The sequence below is a fragment of the Helicoverpa zea genome, chromosome 20 (genome assembly GCF_022581195.2).
Source record: "Helicoverpa zea isolate HzStark_Cry1AcR chromosome 20, ilHelZeax1.1, whole genome shotgun sequence".
Classification (NCBI taxonomy): domain Eukaryota; kingdom Metazoa; phylum Arthropoda; class Insecta; order Lepidoptera; family Noctuidae; genus Helicoverpa; species Helicoverpa zea.
The window spans coordinates 7,557,318-7,577,276 of NC_061471.1; the positions used below are offsets into that span (position 1 = coordinate 7,557,318).

The 19,959-nt window shown below is 36.3% G+C and overlaps 2 long non-coding RNA genes across 2 annotated transcripts in view; one reads left to right on the forward strand and one right to left on the reverse strand.

The window, feature by feature from the left end:
* The window catches only part of LOC124640492, a 43,947-nt gene extending 26,157 nt beyond the window's left edge, over positions 1-17,790 (reverse strand). The window contains exons 1-2 of the long non-coding RNA XR_006985558.1: positions 17,738-17,790; positions 17,557-17,665 (exon numbers count right to left, since the gene is read on the reverse strand). This is a non-coding gene — a long non-coding RNA (uncharacterized LOC124640492). The remainder of the gene's footprint in view (positions 1-17,556; positions 17,666-17,737) is intronic.
* LOC124640491 lies at positions 1,959-7,754 on the forward strand. Its single transcript, XR_006985556.1, has 3 exons — positions 1,959-2,266; positions 6,680-6,824; positions 7,593-7,754. It is a non-coding gene; the product is annotated as an uncharacterized LOC124640491 (long non-coding RNA).
* Positions 17,791-19,959: the final 2,169 nt, after the last annotated feature.

Sequence of the window (19,959 nt, forward strand, 5' to 3'; positions counted from 1 at the left end):
AAAATAGTTTTCATCTGATTGTGTATTTTATCGCTGTGCATATTCAATGTATTGTCCGTCTGTCCGTTTATCCACGGTAGCACAAATACGTCACGGTACTTTTACCTGCAACCTTAACATAACACTTGAAAACATAAACTGCATTGGAAAATGCACCTTATTTCAAACACACAAGGGCTTGAGTAAAGTTTTGGGGATGCAGAATTAAACTTGTAGTCCTCCGTATACGGATCTTGGTTACCCAATAGGAATACTGCGCGTGAGTTGAAAACTTGAAATTCTGTATTGTCTTTTGGACGCTTATGCTAATATACTTTGTCATAATAAAATATTATATTTTTAATGGAAAACCCCGCTGACTAAAGCAATTCTTGGATCTAGTTTCAAGGATGAATGAATCCGTATTGGGTGTGACTAATTAGTTGTGGCTAATTTGTTTTATAATTTGGGTGGTTGCTCAATAAGTTTTTGGCATTGTCCGTCTTACGTAGATGAATCATCAGGATATATATGGGATTTTGTAACATAAATAATGCCAATCAAGCAGGGATGACTATGTAGACGGTACAAAGTTGTATAATACCATTAGAATATTTTCAAAATCTAAATGTTTGGACCCCATCGGAAATTAATGTTTTTGCTCCTTCCGAGATTACTTAGAATTTTTCAAATACATTTTAATAAATAAAATATTATACTTGACCAGAAATTTTACATTCATTTATGTCGTGTAATTTCATGGTTTTCATAATAACCGATATTTCCAAACCTTTCATTACAACAATTGTACTTGTAACCATTACGCATGCAAAGACCGAGCGACAGTAGCGAATCGACATTGAACATAATTTATTTACAAATATGAGCCATTTCAGTATATTTAACGTCCACAATGCGTGCCTCTTTACTTCAAATGGAAGTCCTAATAGGCGTATCGCAAACACAAGTGTACTAACTAAATGTACCTGTTACAGGGCATAGATATTCTTACAAACTTCCTGTTACAACAAAAGGGGATCGCGAATTCGACACGCCCAAATCAAAATATATTATCGAGTTATACCATAATAAAATACTGGCTGGTAGAAAAAAAGTTGCGAACCTGGCAACATTGAAAAAAAAAGTTGCGTCGGCGTTCGCACAATCAATCAAGCGATAAGCCAATAAACCTCAACGATGCGCTTTTGAATTGCGAATTCGATTTTTGAATCGGTCTTTTGTCGGGTATGGCCGGCGGCGCGCGATCTGACTTGCACAATGCGATGGCAACCGGAAGCGAATGCCGGTGTCTCCTCATGAATGGGACGAGCCCTATCGTTCAGGAACTATTGGATAGTGGATACATCAGATCACGTATAGTTCGCAAAAGAATGGCAGGGTTTAGATAACTTTTGGAATTGAAGTGAATGTACAAAGTTTTCGATGAGGACCTTTCGTGTCCGTTTAACAGCAGTTGAAGGATTTTCTTTTCTGATACCAATATTGAAAAATGTTAGGCACCGAAAGTGTAAAACAGAAAAAAAACTTATACCAAATAGAGCACAATTACTCAAACAATTTGATAAACTAAATTACATTGAAATGAGAAATTATAAAAAAATATGAAGCAGTTAGATAAAAGTAGGTCTTAAACTTTGATTTTCTTTCTACAACAAAATATTTAAGATGTTTCTTCCAACCATACATGATTATAAAACTATCAACGAAAAAAATATTGTACAACAATACAACGCCCCCTATTGTCAAACGGACTGGCATTATACCAACGTACCGTGGCCTTATAAAAAAATTACGTCCGGGGTTGCCACAGCAATAAAATTAAGCACCATAAAAGGTGGAAATTAATAATGAAATATGTATTACATCGCTATAATGTTGTTAGGGGTCCCGTTTATAAATAAATGGGCTTTGTCACCATTTGACTTGTACCTTTATGGGGAATTGTCCGTGAAATCGGTTCGAGATGTATGGTCCCAATGTACGGTGGGAATCGATCCTACTTGCTAAATGTTTGATGGTTTTGCTAATTACAGGGGTGGGGTTGGGTGTCGATTATCGTGGGGTAAAACCTGGGAACTATGGTAATGTTGCAAATGATATTTTAGTAATTTTTGAAGTGATGATAATAATTAGAAGTAAAAAAGCTTGCTTAGGTATCCAAATCTCCTCTTTTCCCTAAATGTTTTCAATGGGTAACGTATATAATGACTGACTGCACATTGCCAAGTATAAAAGAGGAGTACAAGGAGGAAAGTGATTAGTAAATGTGAGTAATGAAACTTATTCATTAATTAAAACTAAAGAGAAATTCAACATCAACCAATTCGAAAGCACTCAATATTTCAGCAATAAATTAAAAATTATGACAAACTATGGACTTGTAGAAAGTTACTTTCTCCATCATACAAATTGGGTTTACTTAGCTAACTTAACTTTGCACTTTTGGAATTGAATGTTCACCTTTAAGAGTGTGGAAATAAGAGTGTTTAGGTGTTTTTTGAGAAGTTTGTGTTTCGCTTTCTTTGCAACGCCGGCGGATGAAGCAAAGCCGGTTGGAGCTAATTAGTGTTAATCAAATAATGTCCTCTTTGGCTTAAACCCAGCGTTTTGTGTGTACTAGTGTGGAATTTGTACCTCTCTGTGGGTGGGAAGTGTGTTAGAAACAGTTCGTCGAGGTTTCGCAACCTGACCTTTACGTTTAAATCTCTTTTTAGTCTTTTTAGCTCGCTGTAAGTTTAAAGAAACTTCAAACTTCAAACTTCAAATATTTATTGCAATCATGAGTGTTACAAGGTGTTATATAATGTAGAGGTACATACATGATACCCTGTTAGGGCGCAGCAATTTTAAAATACAATTACACTTACAAACTATTTAGTTAATCTTAGGAACAACTTATATATTTACTTTTATTATTATATATTCATATTATATATACCTTTATTATTTTATTATTATTATATTTATATTATATATACCTTTATGATTTTATTATTATTATATTTATATTATATATACCTTTATTATTTTATTATTATTATATTTATATTATATATACCTTTATGATTTTATTATTATTATATTTATATTATATATACCTTTATGATTTTATTATTATTATATTCATATTATATATACCTTTATTATTTTATTATCATTATATTTATACTACTTCTTATAATAAGTAAGTAAGAAATACACTACTTAGTAACTTCATTACCTAAACAATAATAATAAACCATTTATTTCAGACAGAATTCATATTCAAGTTAGTAACAATGTACTGAAACTCTATGTTAGTAAAGAACGACTAAAGAACGTTAATTTTTTTTTTTGCTGCAAGTCATTGAAAGAACTAAAAATATTGATGATTTCTGACACTAAAAATACTGTGTCTTAAAACATCTCACTCAGATTTTGCATTTTTGAATATGCAGTAGCAATCTTTCAAAATGTGATATGTCTGGCTATCATGGCCATGAGTATAGTAAGATATATCCCGTTTAGACCCTTTTATTACGGAACCTTAAAAATAACACACCTTACGTATTTTAAATCCAACAAACCAATTATTATGTTCTATAAATAACCATGAGCCAATTAAAACAATGACGATTTGTCATCTCTACATATTTAATGTTCTACCACTCTTGAGTACAAACATAGGAAATCATCTTATCAGGCATTACGCGAAACAAAGAATTTATACCACCGACAGTCACTAAGAGAACGTACATACTACAGACTAAACAGTCGCCCGAGAGTTGACTTATCATCATCATCTCCCGAGCCTTTTCCCAACTATGTTAGGGTCGGCTGCTAGTCTAACCAGATGCAGCTGAGTACCAGTGCTTTACAAGGAGCAATTCAATCAACCAATCGGACAACAGTTGACTCAATGTTAGGCAAAAAAAGTTTCTAATCAAAGCTTTCAGTCGGTCTGATACCGACTAAATACCGTCGTTATGTGCCTACTACTTGCTACTACTCGTCTTCATACTGATTTATGAGCCCAAACAAACTATCGGCCGACTAAAAGTGTGTAATGTGCGCGTACTCTAAGGTAAATACAAAATGACAGCTGGTTATCTTAGCGTGATGGAGTCTGTGGAAAATTTTGATTTTAATCACCCCTCTGCAAGAATGTCTGTCGTGCACAAGTACTTAGACAATAGAACAATCTGGATACTCTACTGCAAAGGCTTTTCCTCTGCCAAAGGCACCTCTCATGCTCGTATTCGTGCGTTAAGTTGATGCTTGTATGTACTTGATTAATTGATTTTAAAAGAAGTAATGTGTTGAAAAATATTTCATTCATTCGTTCTCAATGATACTACGGCTATTACTATGTATTGCCTTAACTCGCTCCAGCGAATACAAATTAGCAGACTTTTCGCCTAAAAATGTGTGCGTATTTCGGCTTTGGTAGGTAAACTGCTCTAAGATAAAGTACGAAGATCTTTGCAAATAAAGTGATCCGAAACGTGGTGTGATAAAAATAGTGATGAAATACATATTTTTTCTGAAATGGTGCGATATGGTGCAAAAGATGATGGGGAATCTAGGCTTTACAATATTTGTGTATAATGCTGAGTAAATAATTTGCCTTGAAAAATAAGAGTGATAGGTAGAATTCTATGTCCGTTACTGTTTTAATATGTTAGAACAGCGAATTGCTGAATGAAAATCTTATTATTCTCCAGATTTTTTATGAATGCATTTGAGGCCCTTTGGTTTCAATATTTTCTCAATTTATCAAGGCTAGCCATTCTAACGTCCACTCTGAAAACAAGAATAGAACCTAATGATCAGAGTACGAAAACACTTTCACCAAAGCAACTGGTAGCCATTAGCCCCATCTCCTCCCAAAAACGAGCTAATAAAACTATAATACCCCACCAAATATTGACGCAAACTTATCGGTCGAATACTAAAAAACGTAGCAAAATATATCTAATAATGAGACATTACACGGATCAAACATCAAATATTTACGCCAATAAATGAGAACTCAATGTTTGCAAGCAAAATAATTCCTAAGACTGAAGACAAATTAATTTATAATGTTGCCCAGAATTGAGCACAGATAATTACGAACAGTAACGGTATGATAATATTAGTTGACACAAATATTTACTGTTTGCTATCATATTGTCACAGTTGACGTTGTTATGCGATTGGTGTATGAACAAAGAATATGTACTGAATAGTTTTAAGTTGAATGCTCAGTTCTTTGTAGGTCTCAAAACCAAAAACAGTCTAGAATATTCTGGATTTAGAAAGGTATATTATAGTAGGTATGATAAGATTATGAGCCTGTAAAGTAAAGTGACAAGCTAAAAACGGGTTAAAAATTCTATGTTCCAAAGGTAATCGCATCCAGTCTCTGAGCCTAATGCAAGTCTGTTACTGCTAAAAATAAAAAGCAATTTACTGCTCCTAAGTTATTAGGTACTGGTGTATCAAAGAAATTTAATTATAAAATGGCATGCGCGGCCAATGTCTTATTTTATTTATATTAATTGCAAAAGAACTTCATCAATAAAGAACTTAGTTAGTTCTCCACAAATAAATATATCTCTTTCACCTGCATATTTTATAATAATGTACACATAACATAACTCAATAGATATTACTATGTACTATAAAGTTACTGTTTTATGATATTTATATCAAACACGCCTACTGTACTGAGTAACGTAAGTCAAGAACACGGGGCTCTTGACTAATGCTCCGTATTTAGATAATGATGGAGAATTCTTCAGAAATGTCATCATCATCATCAGCCTAGGTATCCTTTCACTATCGCAAGGCTTAAAATGTTTTCCTGCCACGTTATTCGTACCTAATAGTAATGTAATGAGTTAAACATTATATTTTAAATGCCTGGTTTCGCAGCCGCTTGCCGTTTTTCTTAAAAAGAGTATCCGTGGAGTTTCTTGACGATTCTTCTCAAGGAGGATATGAAATAATCCCAAAGGACCAAATATTAAATTGCCATTTTAATATGGCATATTTAACAAAATAATAAATTATATCCGAATTCTTCTTATTTTATTTTATTAATGAAATCCTTCTTACTGTTACTGTTATATGAATCATATTATTTACATTACAGATATATTCAACGAATGCTTTTCAGAATGTGATATCAAATATGAAAAATAAAGTGTTGTGCACGCAGGATATTGTTACATTTCATGTTTCAGTTATTTACATGCATATAAAACCTATTTTATTTCATTAGCAATGTAGGTACTAATAGCAGTTATATATCTTAACTACATCAGTTATGGAATTTTATGTGATAATCATATTTTTAGTAGGTAGGTAAGTGAGTAAGATACATTTTTACAGATAAATTGTCAAGAAAAGAAAGTTTTCTACATTAGACCTATTCCTTGGAACTAATATTCACTTGGCTTTTGGCATGTCATGAAAACATACACATTTTAAATTGAAATAAGAACCTTATATAAAAATATGTATGTGCATGTTTTTGTTCATATTTTTTCCATTTCACGAAAACTCTGTAACATGTCGGTCAGTGACCAATCCAATCTTCTGCAAAAGGAGTAAAAGCCTTTAAACGAGGTATCTAACAACCACTACTTACATAACCCGTACGTATATGTATTACTATATATTACGTATTCGATTTGTCTGTGATTTTCCACAGAGCGTTTTGTCCGTGAATCGTCCAAGATGGCCGGCGTCGCGGCGCTAACGATTTCAGCAAACATAATTATTGAAAGTCGCACATTCATAGTGCTATTTGATCTTCACACGGAGTAAGGAAGATAAGCGGAGATGCCATAATGCAGGTAGGTCAGGCGCCTTCTTCTAGTTTAAATTCGGAAGTTGGGCGTGACGAAAACGATCAGTTACGAGTAAAGTAACGATATGTTCGGGTTCTTTGAGATGTCTGTCAACGATTTTTGGTATTACAAAAGATGGTCGGGTCCAAAGAAGGCGTATTAGGGCTAAAACAGTAACGTCTCACGTCCCCCGCTCACCCTTATTTTGGCGTGCTACTTTCTGACCCCCACACTCAGAGACATAATGATTTTTTAAGTCACTCCTTAGTGACAGATTCTCATAGAAAATCTACAGTAAGGAATGGCTTAAATAACCATTAAAGGTCTCTGAGTCTGCCCATTACCTAGTCGATTTTCCGTTACGGCATCTCCGCTATTTATTTTATACTCCATGAATTTTTGCTTATTGGCTAACACTCGTTGTAGTTACAGTTCCCATATTGTCACAGCTATTTAGTATAAAATGAATTGATTTTCAATGTTTTGAACGCTTAGTACTTGTATACATGGCTGTTTGTATTTATTTTAGTATTTGAGATGAATGCTACAAGTTTTTGTGTACCTACATAATATGTTGGTATATGCTGTAATAATAGTTTTTTTTAATGTTTTAACAAAGAAAACTGAAACATAAATACACATAGATCTGTAAGTTTTGTTTCACTAACAATTTTCACCCATATATACTACAGTTTCAGGATAACTGCATTATATATTATAAAAATGTAGCCACTAGTAAGTTTCGCCTTACATAATCTTTATTTTTGTTGGCAGCGAAAACATTTGCTGTATCAACTACACTGTGAGTATAAAGGAAACATCGAAATACCTACTGTGAGAAAAGTTTACAAGCGACAATTTTTTTAAGGAAAATAGTTTTTACAGGTTATGATAATTGCTGATAAACTATGTAAATGTAATAAAGTATACCTTTTACATCCGTCTATTATTTTCCCAACTATGTTGGTGTTGGTTTGCAGTCTTATTAGATGCAGCTGAATACCAGTGCTTGACATGGACCGACTGCCAATGCGACTTTCTCAACCCAGCTATCTGAGCATAACCGATACCTATAACAAATCCGATTATCAGGCTTTCTGACTTTCCTCGATTTTATTAACACATTACCATTCTACCTGGAACCCAAAACGACAAACAAGACCAAGTTGATTGTCCCTTAAACGCACGATATTCCCAACATTTCCACGCAATATAAATAAAGCAGTAAATTAACATGGCTGCACGACATTCAGCCATCAATTACATGTGTATCGCTAAGTAAATACGCGTTAGCTTACGAATCTGTTCGCCAGAATTGTAAGTGCAAACAACTGGACTTGCGCTTTTGGAGACGATGCTGCGTTTGTGTTGTGGTGCTAGGACAGTGGGTGTAGTAGGTACTGAGTTTGGGTAAAGGCTTAGTTTTGTTTTGTCAAAAAATTGCCAATGGAAAAGTGGCTCCCACACGAAATTATTGGGAAGAGACTGTATTCATACCTAATTGATATAACCTTTACTTGTGTTGCCGTGACAAGAAGACTTTGAATATTCAGAATCGCTTTTTAAGAATCCAAAGTTAGACGTGCTTTATTGCAAAACTACCAGAGAAAGTTCGAAAACTTAATGAAAGTAGATACTAAATGCAGTTTTTTTTTATCGCAAACCACAAAAATATGATTTTCAAACGAACATTTTAATACCACCAATATTTTTTCTATCATCACTAAGCCAGCTACTCACCTATCCACTAGCATGACTAAACGAAGCACAACACGTAAAAGGGTACGAGAGGGTCACATTACAGTGTAGCCGATAATTTGTGCAGTCTGGACCGGTCGCTCATCTTATTAACACCCAGACTGAGTTCCTATGCTATAACTTCTGTGAAACCTGTCAGCAGAACTTGTAGTCAGTTATCTAATAGAAAATAGTTTTTAGCCTTTTTTTAGGTTGTAACACTGCTTGAGCTGGCTTGAACGGGTAGCAATCTATATTTAATAAACTAATTTTTGCATAGTCCATGGATGATGTAAAGAAGCTGAAACTTCGGGATTAAATAATAACCGCGATAAACTCCGTAAAAGTAGTTTTATTTAAATTAATGTTTGCTTGTTCGAAAGTCAGGTAAGATGCTTGGTTATATGAAATTCAGCGAACTAGTTTGTAAGTAGGTATTCTGAAATAAATTCGTGCTGACAATGTTATTGAGTCCTAGTCATAGTGTTGAGAATAATATATATTCTTTTACACATATAAATCAGAACAATAAGACAACTTTTTTATAGATCTGCTACAAAGCACATACATGTGCTGCGCTTGCTACACGTGCTACGGGTTTAATTATAAAAGTAGTCATTATTGACTGTTTTGTTTCATGTATGTATCGTAAAGATTTTGATCAATATGTAGTTTCAAGATTTCTTATTTTTCTCAGAAGTTATTGTAGGTACTCTGCACTTTCTGAAGGCAAAATATTAAAAATTATGTCACCCTCCAAAGAGGCTTAAATTGATTAGAAACAATATTTTAACGCTGAAGCTACCAGTTAACTCTAAACTTGATGAAAACTTCATTTTAATCCTGAAATCAAAACCTCTATACATCCTACAATCCTATTATTAAAATACAAAGTAAAAATTAGATCAATAAACAATGCCACCAAAATACCTAGTATAAAAATACCACTATTCTGATTTCTATACAACATGTACTTATTAAAAACCCGGACAAAAGGGCATACATATGAAATCGTTCAATGAACTTGGCTCACAATGTCATGAAAATATCAAGGCTTATACATATGAGAATAACTTTGAAATCTCATGTTTGTTGCGTAGGTTTTTTACAACTGAATTTAGATAAATGTAAATATGATAAAAAATATTTTTGAAACAGTATAAAGTCCCAGAAGTCTCCATGCGTACCGTAAGTACTTAGGCCTACCATCTGTTACAGTCCTGTATGCATTGACAGATATTTAAAATCAAAACATGCAAAGCAAAATCATAAGAAAAAGAAACTCAAAGCTCATTCAGGAATTTTCAGTCAATGAATACTAAAATGAATCAATAAAGCATTTTATTCAATAGTTTTACAAAATGATCTTATTATAGGGAAACTAAGTATCAAAATATTCATCCGCATCGCTGTCAGCTGGGATCGTGCCCAAAAGGCTGGCTGCATTGCCACGCTGGATGGCAATGCATATCCTTTGACCGAAGTATAGGCCAGCCCTTTGGTCACGAGTGGACTCCACTAATCGCTTACTAATTTCTCGAAAGAGTCTGTGGGCACTTGGGCCCCATGGTTCCAGAGTTTCAACCCCAAACGGCTCAAAAATGCAATTGCCGGTGAGGTTTACATATTTGTGCCGCTTGAGGTTTTCCGCGGCTGCAGCAGCTGCACTGACACAGCTCGCCGTACTGGGAAGGTGGGAAGGTGCAAGGGTGTCGACGCAGGTTGCGTCCCACACCAAAGACCTTCCCATCTTCCAAGGCATTATAGACATCCCGTCTGGTCTCTTGCCATCGTCGCGCGCCAAGCCTCTGGGTTCTAAAATGGCTGGCACTCCGGCGGTGACAAGAGCACGACGGATAATGTCATTTATGCTGGCGTGTCGTGCCATGCGACCAGCACTTTTGCTACAGGAAAGACCATGGTGCCCAAGGCGGTCCACAGATTCACCGCACTGGCAGCGATGCGGAGCCGCAGTGGGGGCGCCGAGGCGTAGGCATGTAGCGAGCCGGAATGTAGTGTCACCCAGCATGGTCCCAACGCTGGGTGACGGCAGTGCGTGAAGCCATAGCCCTGACTTCCACTCTCCCACAGCCAGTAGGCGGGCACGCTCAGCAGTATTGACAGATGTTTCAATTAGTTTATTTCTCGTCAATCTGCAGAGCGGCTCGTCCCACTGTCTCTGGGAAGCCGGGTTGTCAGGGAAGGCTGTGTTTGGGCAAGCCACTTTCCAGGCGTTCATGCCATCAGTCAGACACGGCACCTCAGAATCGACCAGTGAAGGGGCTAAAATTTTTCTGGTCAACTCCTTAGTGCCGCAGACCGAGGATAGGAACGCCGGTAGACTTAAACTGGAAATTTTGCGGACACCGAGGCCACCGAATCTGATCGGAAGGGTGGCTTGAAGCCACGCTCGGTCGTCCAAGGCCAAATTAAAAACAGATGTAAAAGTAGAACGGATAATTTGGTCAATTCTGTCTAAAAGATGTGGCTGCTTCCATAAGGGAGAGGAGCGAAGGTTGTATATAAATTTTGGGCCAAAACAACAGTATTTTACTAAGGTAAAAGCCGAATGAAGATTAATTTTAAAAAGTCTATCCGAAATGTCATTAAAATTTGAAATTTTGTTATCTATGAATGTTGTGAAACTTTCTTCCAAAATAGGTGAACCTAGGAGGTGCAATGATGTTTCGTCCAGAATTTTAATTTGAGGTGCTATGACATTAAATTTTGATATCAATAAAGTAGTAAACTTACTAAAAGAGGCAACAATTTCATTACAATACCAAATAAAAACCTGTAAACCGACAACAAACAAACAAACAAACGTATGACGTCACAAACCACATAGACATAGATTATCAGTTTCAGAGACAAATTACACAAGTGCTCATAGTAAGCGCACCAAAAGCGCTTCATATATAAATATTATGTTTATATATTGATAGAGTAGAGCGTTTGTCAAACAGTACGGTGTACGGTGCCAATATTAACTCTAGTTATCGTCCGCGGGTGAACCCGTCCAAGGTCATGGTCAAGGTCAAATGGTTTACATTAACACTGTCAATATTTTGATGTGTTTTCTACGAGTTGACACCTGAAAATGGTGTTTGGGTGAGGTTTTTAGGATTTTTTGACGGTTTTCGGAGATTTTCGTAGATTTGAGTTCGAATATTAGGGACAGTATAAGCTTGAGGATAGGTTGTGTTTAATTTTCAGATATCTTAAATATTTGAAGTCAAGCTTAAGTGCTCACGGTGATTACAGATAAGTCTACGCTAAGCGGGAGGGCAATGCAACAATCTCTTACAAAATGCATTTCTTAAAAGCTTCTAGCTGGTTCTAATATTTGAATTATACGCAGTTACTTAGAGGTACGCTACCATCTTGGCATCAAAATGTATTAATCATCTACAACAGATGAGTAAAACCCGTGCCTGTAATCTATCACTTCTTGACAATCAGAAACTGATTGGTGAGAAAAAATTGCTACAGCACATATTTTTCAGACAGTCTTGTCACTATATCGGAAAGCCAATTATGACCCCAGAAACATATAATTTGTTATTGCAGTATTAGCAAACTAAGTACGACATAAAAATTTGAATGCGTCATTCAACAGGAAAAACAATTTTCCTTACCAAGAAAATCATTTTAACCATCATCGTTATTTTTAAAACCACTAAAAATATAACCAGAAGGCAAAGCACACAATACCTACTGCCTTATATTATCTTCGCTAATCAAACATTCAAAAGATTTGCAAAGAAAACAAATTCAAAACATATTAGGTCCGCAACATTCGGCATTATCTCTAGGTATATTTAATTTATCAAGGTAAACTCCTTGGATTACATTGGCTGTGTTACCAAATATTTTCTGTGCAAGCGCTGTGTGTGTGTTGTGTACATAATATGTGTGTTGTTATGTGTAGAGCACATATTTAGCTGGGCCCAATACGAGGCCCCTTGGCCTACGCGACTGAGGTTTGCTTTTGGTAACTTTTAAGCAAATTATTTTTCAATTGTTTGGGGATTGCCTTGTTTGGTGATCTTGACCTAGTAGTTATAGTTTACTTTGTTAAGTGTTTAGAAAAAAATATGTGGTTACGTTTTGCAACAATAGTTATTGTTTTTTTCAGTGCTTTAGTGTCACTTTCGATCTCGTGTGAAATGTTATCTCTATAATAACGCATCCTTAGAATATGTAAAGAATACTAAGAAAAACTAAAAAAAATACATATTTTTTTATTACGTAGATTATTTCATGTTCAGGTACAAAAGTTAATACGAAATCACAGACAAGCATTACAAATTCGAGGCACCACCCATACTCATATTTGTTTTTAAACGTAACGCCTTCATGTCACCTCCACAACTCCGAACCGACCCAGCAAACACGGAGATTTAAACCAACATAATATAAAAAATACGCAAATAAAATACTCCCAGTGTCCTCATTAATATTCTAGAATTATAAAGGTCTTTGAAACAGGTCTTCAGAGAACAAACTCTTGCGCAGTCCGCGGCGCTCAGCAAACAATATGGCCGCGATAACGCGACGCCATCTTGGTTTTATCGAGGTTACACACACTGGAATTTTAAATTATTATTTTATTACTAACCGTTTAGAGATGCTTAGTTCGTTAAGTTTTATTGCAGGTCTGTTAGAGTTTATTTTGTTGAATATAGATGGGAACAGGTTCGAATTTTGACTAATAGAAAAGAAAGAAAAGTTGTTGCATGATTCCTTAACTATTGCGCCATTTACTTCTACTCGTCAAGCTATGGACATACCCATATGCATGTCTCAACGATTGATGATGATGTATGCAAAATAATTTCCTATCAAAAAACAATTTGATGCCTTTACTGGAAGGTAGACGGCAATTTCAAGAACGAACATTGTTCTGCAGACAGATTTTAAAGATAAAACTTAAATATTTTTATGCCTAAGAAAATCACATTTGTAAAGCCTTATAACGACGGTATAAATCCACAATCTCAAGCAACTCCCATCAAAAGTGCGTCAGTTTCGCAAGGCAAACAGACAAACACACACAATTAACATTCGCCAAGATAAAACTGTTGTGTTTAGTATAAAAACAGGCTAATCCAGGCGGGGTGAGACGCGAACAAATTTGCTGTGCCAACAATCAGCCGGCACCTAACATCGGTACGTATGAATAAGGCTGCGACCATTAGGCGAATGTGCGGTGTTACGTTCGGAGATGAATTGGAACTTTCAGGACAAGTTAAGCTTTGAGTTTTAAAAATATTTGGATACTATTACTAGTTAGGTAATGAAGAAATTATTTCAGTTAAGTATGCGTAATATTTCAAGAAGTATTACATCTTTCAGGTACCTATCGCATCTCTGAACGCTCCGTTTTGGTACCGAATTGGATTTTGTGTGTCACGTCTTTGGGACCACAAAGTTGTGATTGTCGCTGAAGGCCATACCTAATTGAAGCAAAAATGGACTACTCAAAAATAGTGGACTAAAAACTAACATTGATTTTTACCAACAGATAAAGCAGTTTATGAATGATGTTTAAAGGATTTACCCATGGTGTATCGCGATATATTGACCAGGGCATATCACTAGCTATCACCAAAACCATCATCCCAAACATAAAAACCCCAGCAATTAAAACGGTTTGAAATGTGGCTGTCATTTTAAACCGTCCATCTACACACAGCCTAACATCTAGTCACCGCTTACACTGCAAATATTTCAACAAAGATACAGGGGCGCTCAACTCTAACTTGCACTACCCCGGCACACAAGGCTTAGATCTGCGTCATAATAATTATATGCGACTGTGCAATGCTATGACTCACTCCTGCCTAAGATTTACATGTTAGGTTTGCTATTTCTGGAATTGCGTTGTTAAAGAATTGTGGGGAATTTGAAAGAATACTGCTGCTAATAGTACAAATGCGACGTGAGATAACTTACATGTTTGTTGCTCTTCCAGCCAAAAACGACTAACTAATAGAATATTCGCTTCTGAAGTAGTTTCCTTGGGACGCGTGTGAACCCGCAGACATCAAATCTATACTTTTGTCTTCTAAGGGAAATTACGTGAAATCTCTCTTGGTTTAGTGATTTGTATATAGAAAAACTGCAATCACTCGTGAAATCTTTGTACAAGTAATTTCTGTTCTGCCAAAAAGCTTGTCTTTTTGGTTCTGGTAAGTAACTGAAACCCAATTTTATTAAGATTAGTTAGGTAGTTTAGACTGCGAATCTATATAGGTGTAACACTACCAAATAAATGTGTTAACAACCTGTAAACCAATTCTATTTTATAAAGCTGAAGAGTTTGTTTGTTTGTTTGTTTGAACGCGCTAATCTCAGGAACAACTGGTCCGATTTGAAATTTTTTTTCAGTGTTAGATAGCCCATTTATAGAGGAAGGCTATAAGCTACTTTTTATCCCGGTACGGGAAGTAGTTCTCACGGGATGCGGGTGAAACCGCTGGCAGAAGCTAGTCTATAATAAAACGTGTGGTCTTCCTTGCACATAGAATAAAGTGTGTGCTCATACAAAATATTCATATTACCTATAGATAGGTAAGGAATATGTACGTTTTATTTACTTCATAATTCGCTTTTCACCTGAAATAATAATAATTTCATCCCAAACACAATAGATACAATTTACTACCGACATGAAACGTCCACGTTTGCACAAATGGTTCAATATCTACGGGTGAATGTAATCGTAAGTATAATATCAAGAAATTCATTATCATCGCGAAAACAAGGATATCGTTTTGATACAAACAGACCTTTTGCATTTAAAAAAAGTCTGAATTTGAAACTCTAAGTAGTTCTGAAGATGTAGTGGGAAGATAGCGATTTCGTAATGCTTTCAGATTCCGAATGTCTTACTACTAAAATATTTACTTACTAATAAAATACTTTTGAATATTAGAAGGAGGATGTGATTTTTAAAGTACACAATATTATGTGGACCTTTCAATATAACCCTCTAGAATGCTTTGTTATATCTATGTGTCTCGCGAACCTATATAGACCTTTTGACAAAAGAAAGCTTATTTAAATAAACAACTTCTGTCCTAAGTGCATATTAAAGACAGCAATAATAATGTCTTTAAAGAAAAATCCTTTTTAACGGTTGACATATGTCGGGCATGTCACCATCCGGGTGAGTCTATCAGACATATTATATCTGGTTGTTCTCGTTTGGCTAACGGTGAATATTTGCACAGGCATAACCAAGTGGCCAAGATCATCCACCAGCAGCTTGCTCTGCAGTACAAACTTGTAGATCTTGAGGTACCGTACTACAGGTATGCGCCCGACCCAGTTCTCGAAAAGGACCATATCACGTTGTACTGGGATCGATCTATCATCACTGACAGGACTATTTCAGCCAATAAGCCTGATATAGTGGTGATAGATCGATTAGCGCGCCGCGCGATGATAGTCGATGTCGCCGTCCCGCATGACGAGAACCTCGTGAAAGCTGAGAAAGAGAAACAAATAAAATATCTTGACTTAGCGCACGAGGTTGTCGCCATGTGGGATGTCGACACGGCTGTTATTGTGCCGATTGTCATTACGGCCAATGGTCTAATAGCCAAGAGCCTCGACGAACACCTCAGGAGGCTCTCGTTGGGCGGCTGGATCAAGGGACTGATTCAGAAGGCAGTACTCCTTGATACGGCACGTATTGTGAGGAGGTTTCTGTCTCTGGGACCCTAACCACCGGTACCTTGGACCCTGTGCCCGATATCGGTGGCAACCTATTTTTTATATTTTTAAATGTTTTTTATTTTTATACTTAATATTTAAAAATGTAAATAATATGTTTGAAAATAAATAAATGTCAAGAATGATGTCTTTAAAAGCAACAAGTATCCCCATTTATCCATTTACATCACAAACCTACATACAAAGATAATTTTAAAGCAACGATTCCACATCGATGCATCCATAGGAACCTACGATGTACCCCTCTGCGCATGCGTGGTACTGCCATGAAGATCACAGTGTAATCGCGTCGAGCTTGGTTTTCAAATATTAGTGTTTGGCAAAGAAATCAAGCCGTGGCCGGTCGTTTGTCCGTATATTTGTGCGACACGACCCCAATCTAGCTGTTAGCGACCAACTATATTATCCTGATAGTCGAGCACTTTTTGTTTGATTGTCGTATGTATGCAAAATAGGTGAGGAGTCACATTGGTTGACCAAATATAGGGAAACATTCGATATTTGAAAAGGGGTTTGACGCTACAAGGAATGTATCTAATAGGTACTGAAAACAAATGACTGTCTACAATTCCTATTCCCAATTTAAAATATGAACGAAAGTCACAGCTAATCTCTTAAACATAATGATCCGAAAGACAAAGAAACCAGCAAAAAGGGCGAACAAAAAAACAATCAAATTACTTCAAATTAAAAAGTATTCGGAGTCAATTAAATATAAAATTCAAACATCACTTGGGTTCCGTCTTCCGAGTTCGATTAATCCGTCAGACGAGAAGTTAAAAATCGTTTAACTGCTACCTGAGCGGGGCAACCAATTGAATTATTAATGCTGCCTCCACAAACGGGAAGGTACATATTTACTCGTCGCGTAAATAGATGCGCACACACCTAACACGCGTTTTCTGCGCAGTATATGCTGAGAATACAGATAAACACCAGTATGCGCCGGGAAATGAAAGTTAGTGACCTTAATTTGTTTTTGTAAGTTACCTTGTTTGAATAAACGAAAGCTGCTTAAGTAATTTTCAGGCAAAGCCCTTAATTGCTTATTGCTGTCAGTAGATTGTCTTGTGTGCTAAACTGGATATCTTACGACTGAGCATTGAGTACTTTCCTATGTTGTTACAGAGTTTGAGCTTTCTATGTATTTTAATTTCAGCAATTTAACGGCAGGTTTCACTGAGAGAAACGCATAAAGCTACTTACGAGTATGCATTTTTATTTAATAAGCAAGAATTTGGTAATCAGGTTTACAAACCTACTGTAGTCATCCAACAGTGACTCATGTGACTATTTCCATGTGTATGAACATTCACAGTTGGGTGGATGTACAGTGAAGATTTCAGAAAAATCTCATATCTCTCGTCCTGAAAAACATTTGATATTAATAACATTTTTTTTCTATATACTGTAATCGCGTTCTTGTACACAATACGTACGTAAAAGGCCGTAGTTTTCCCGGTTGCGCGCGCCCCTTGTCACAGTGTGGGTGCACTTGCATATGTGTGCGTAGGGTTGGCCTTTTGCTACAAGCGAGGGGAAGGAGGCAGTGGATGGGGGGGGGGGTGACGTGCCTTACCAGGAACCGTGGAGTCGCTCTCTCCTCGTATTTGCCAACTTGTGCAATTAACAGCTCTTTATGAATATTCAACAAGAGTCGAGATGTGAGTTTTTTATATTAATTGATGTGTAACTTACACGAAAACGGCTTTTGTGGGCCACTTTTGTATGTTCACTGTTAACATTCGGCGTGTTACCACATTTTATCGAAATTGATATTTCGTGGCTGGATTTAAATATGCAATTAAATACATTAGACTATTTTATACTTTTTGCATCAATGTTTTCATTTTATGTGGTTTTCAGAAATGCTGAATCTACCAGGCGAGCTTACATGCATTATTCATAAGTAGAATACGTCTCTTCTAAATCCCATATCCCAAACACTCGCTACTCAAAAATACCAAAAATCTCGGACAAAATAAAACCCATTAAGACCCAGTTACCATAATCCATTTTTCCGATAAGAAAATGGTACATAATGTATGATTTGTACAACCGAATCCACATACCGATGCTCCACGCATTCACTGGAAAACTGCGTTGGAAAGAGACCGCATTGCGTTCGAAGAGAAAGCAACAACTGGGGATGAGTCCACAGCATCTACATTCAACAAGTCATAAGTACACAAGATGAGGAAATAGAAATTTGAACTGTGTGTAAAGGGGGTATGGTTGGTTTTTGAATGGGGAGGTGTGTGTCAGCATTGTGCGTGTATTAAGGCAGAAGAGTACGGACAACAAATATTGATTCGGAGGAGGGTGTGTGCGGGAGATTCAGAGGGTTTTCAGGAGGGGAGAGGGGGGCTAGGCGCACATAATTTGGACTAATTCCCTGTATGTTGACACAGGCTTGTCTGGTCGCTCGAGCTGCGGCCGATCAACTCAAAAACGTCTTTTACGAAACTTCGAAAGTTGTCAACTGATTGCGGGTTGGACCATACAACTCGTGTTGAAATGTTTTCACACGAGACTTCTTAGTACCGATTGCTTGGATCAATATAGAGCGAAAAGGATTAAGTCAACTTTTAACGACTAAGTTTTCAGACTAAACAGATTTCTAGCGGCAATGCTAAGTTTATTTTTTGCGAACTAAAACTTTAGTAAGTAATAAAGTTGTGAGGAACTATCAGTAGTTAATTATGAATCAAGCACAGAGATTGCATTGAAATTGTTAGTGTTACTTATTTTTTCTCTTCGATGCCACTTTTCTGCCTTTCCGAGGTGTGTGAGAACGGTATTCTTGAGATCTGAAAGAACAAAGGATACTAAAACTTCAGCTTTCTTTAAAAGATTACCGACTATAAGCCAGAGATTACTAAGTATTTAAATTATTTAATCATTTCCAGTAAACACACAAGTAATTGTGTTGGCATGCGATGCTATTGCAGTCCAAAACCCCGTACAGTTTCTCTCATACCACAACGGCTGCATCTGCATGCATTTTATGATTATCTATATTTTTTTCGAACCACATGTCGTGTACGTTAATTAAATAGATATATATTTAGGTAATAGATAATCAGTTGTTTTACTAACATTCAATAACATGGAACATCTCGTTAAAATAACGGAATCTTTTGCTATTTATAAATTTATTTACTTCGCGGAATTCGTACTACACCACTATTTATATCCACTAACATATTCGATATTGACTTCCAAAGACGCACCAGCTAACAAATATTTAAACAGCATCTATATCCCATAAGGCCCATTACAACTCATGCATATAATAATTTATAAGTAAGTGCTAGCCATAAAAACTGAAGGCAAATGCAAGGCAAATGTAATTGGAATTCACATAGGTAGGTATACACCACGCCTACAAATATGAGAACAGAAAACAAGCCATCAGTAGCACTTAGTGTATGCTTACAAACACATCGACATACATAATTCATGTTATATGTCGCAGGCTGTAGCTTTGTGTTAGGCGTTTTGGATATTGACGATATTTGTGGTGAAACAATATATATTGTACATATTTATTCACACTGAAATCAAAGGAAATGGTGTCGTTGCGAGCCATGCTGGAGCCATACCAACTATTAGCTAGTTTTAATAAACTGCCCTGAAGTGTCCAATCAAAGGCAAGCTA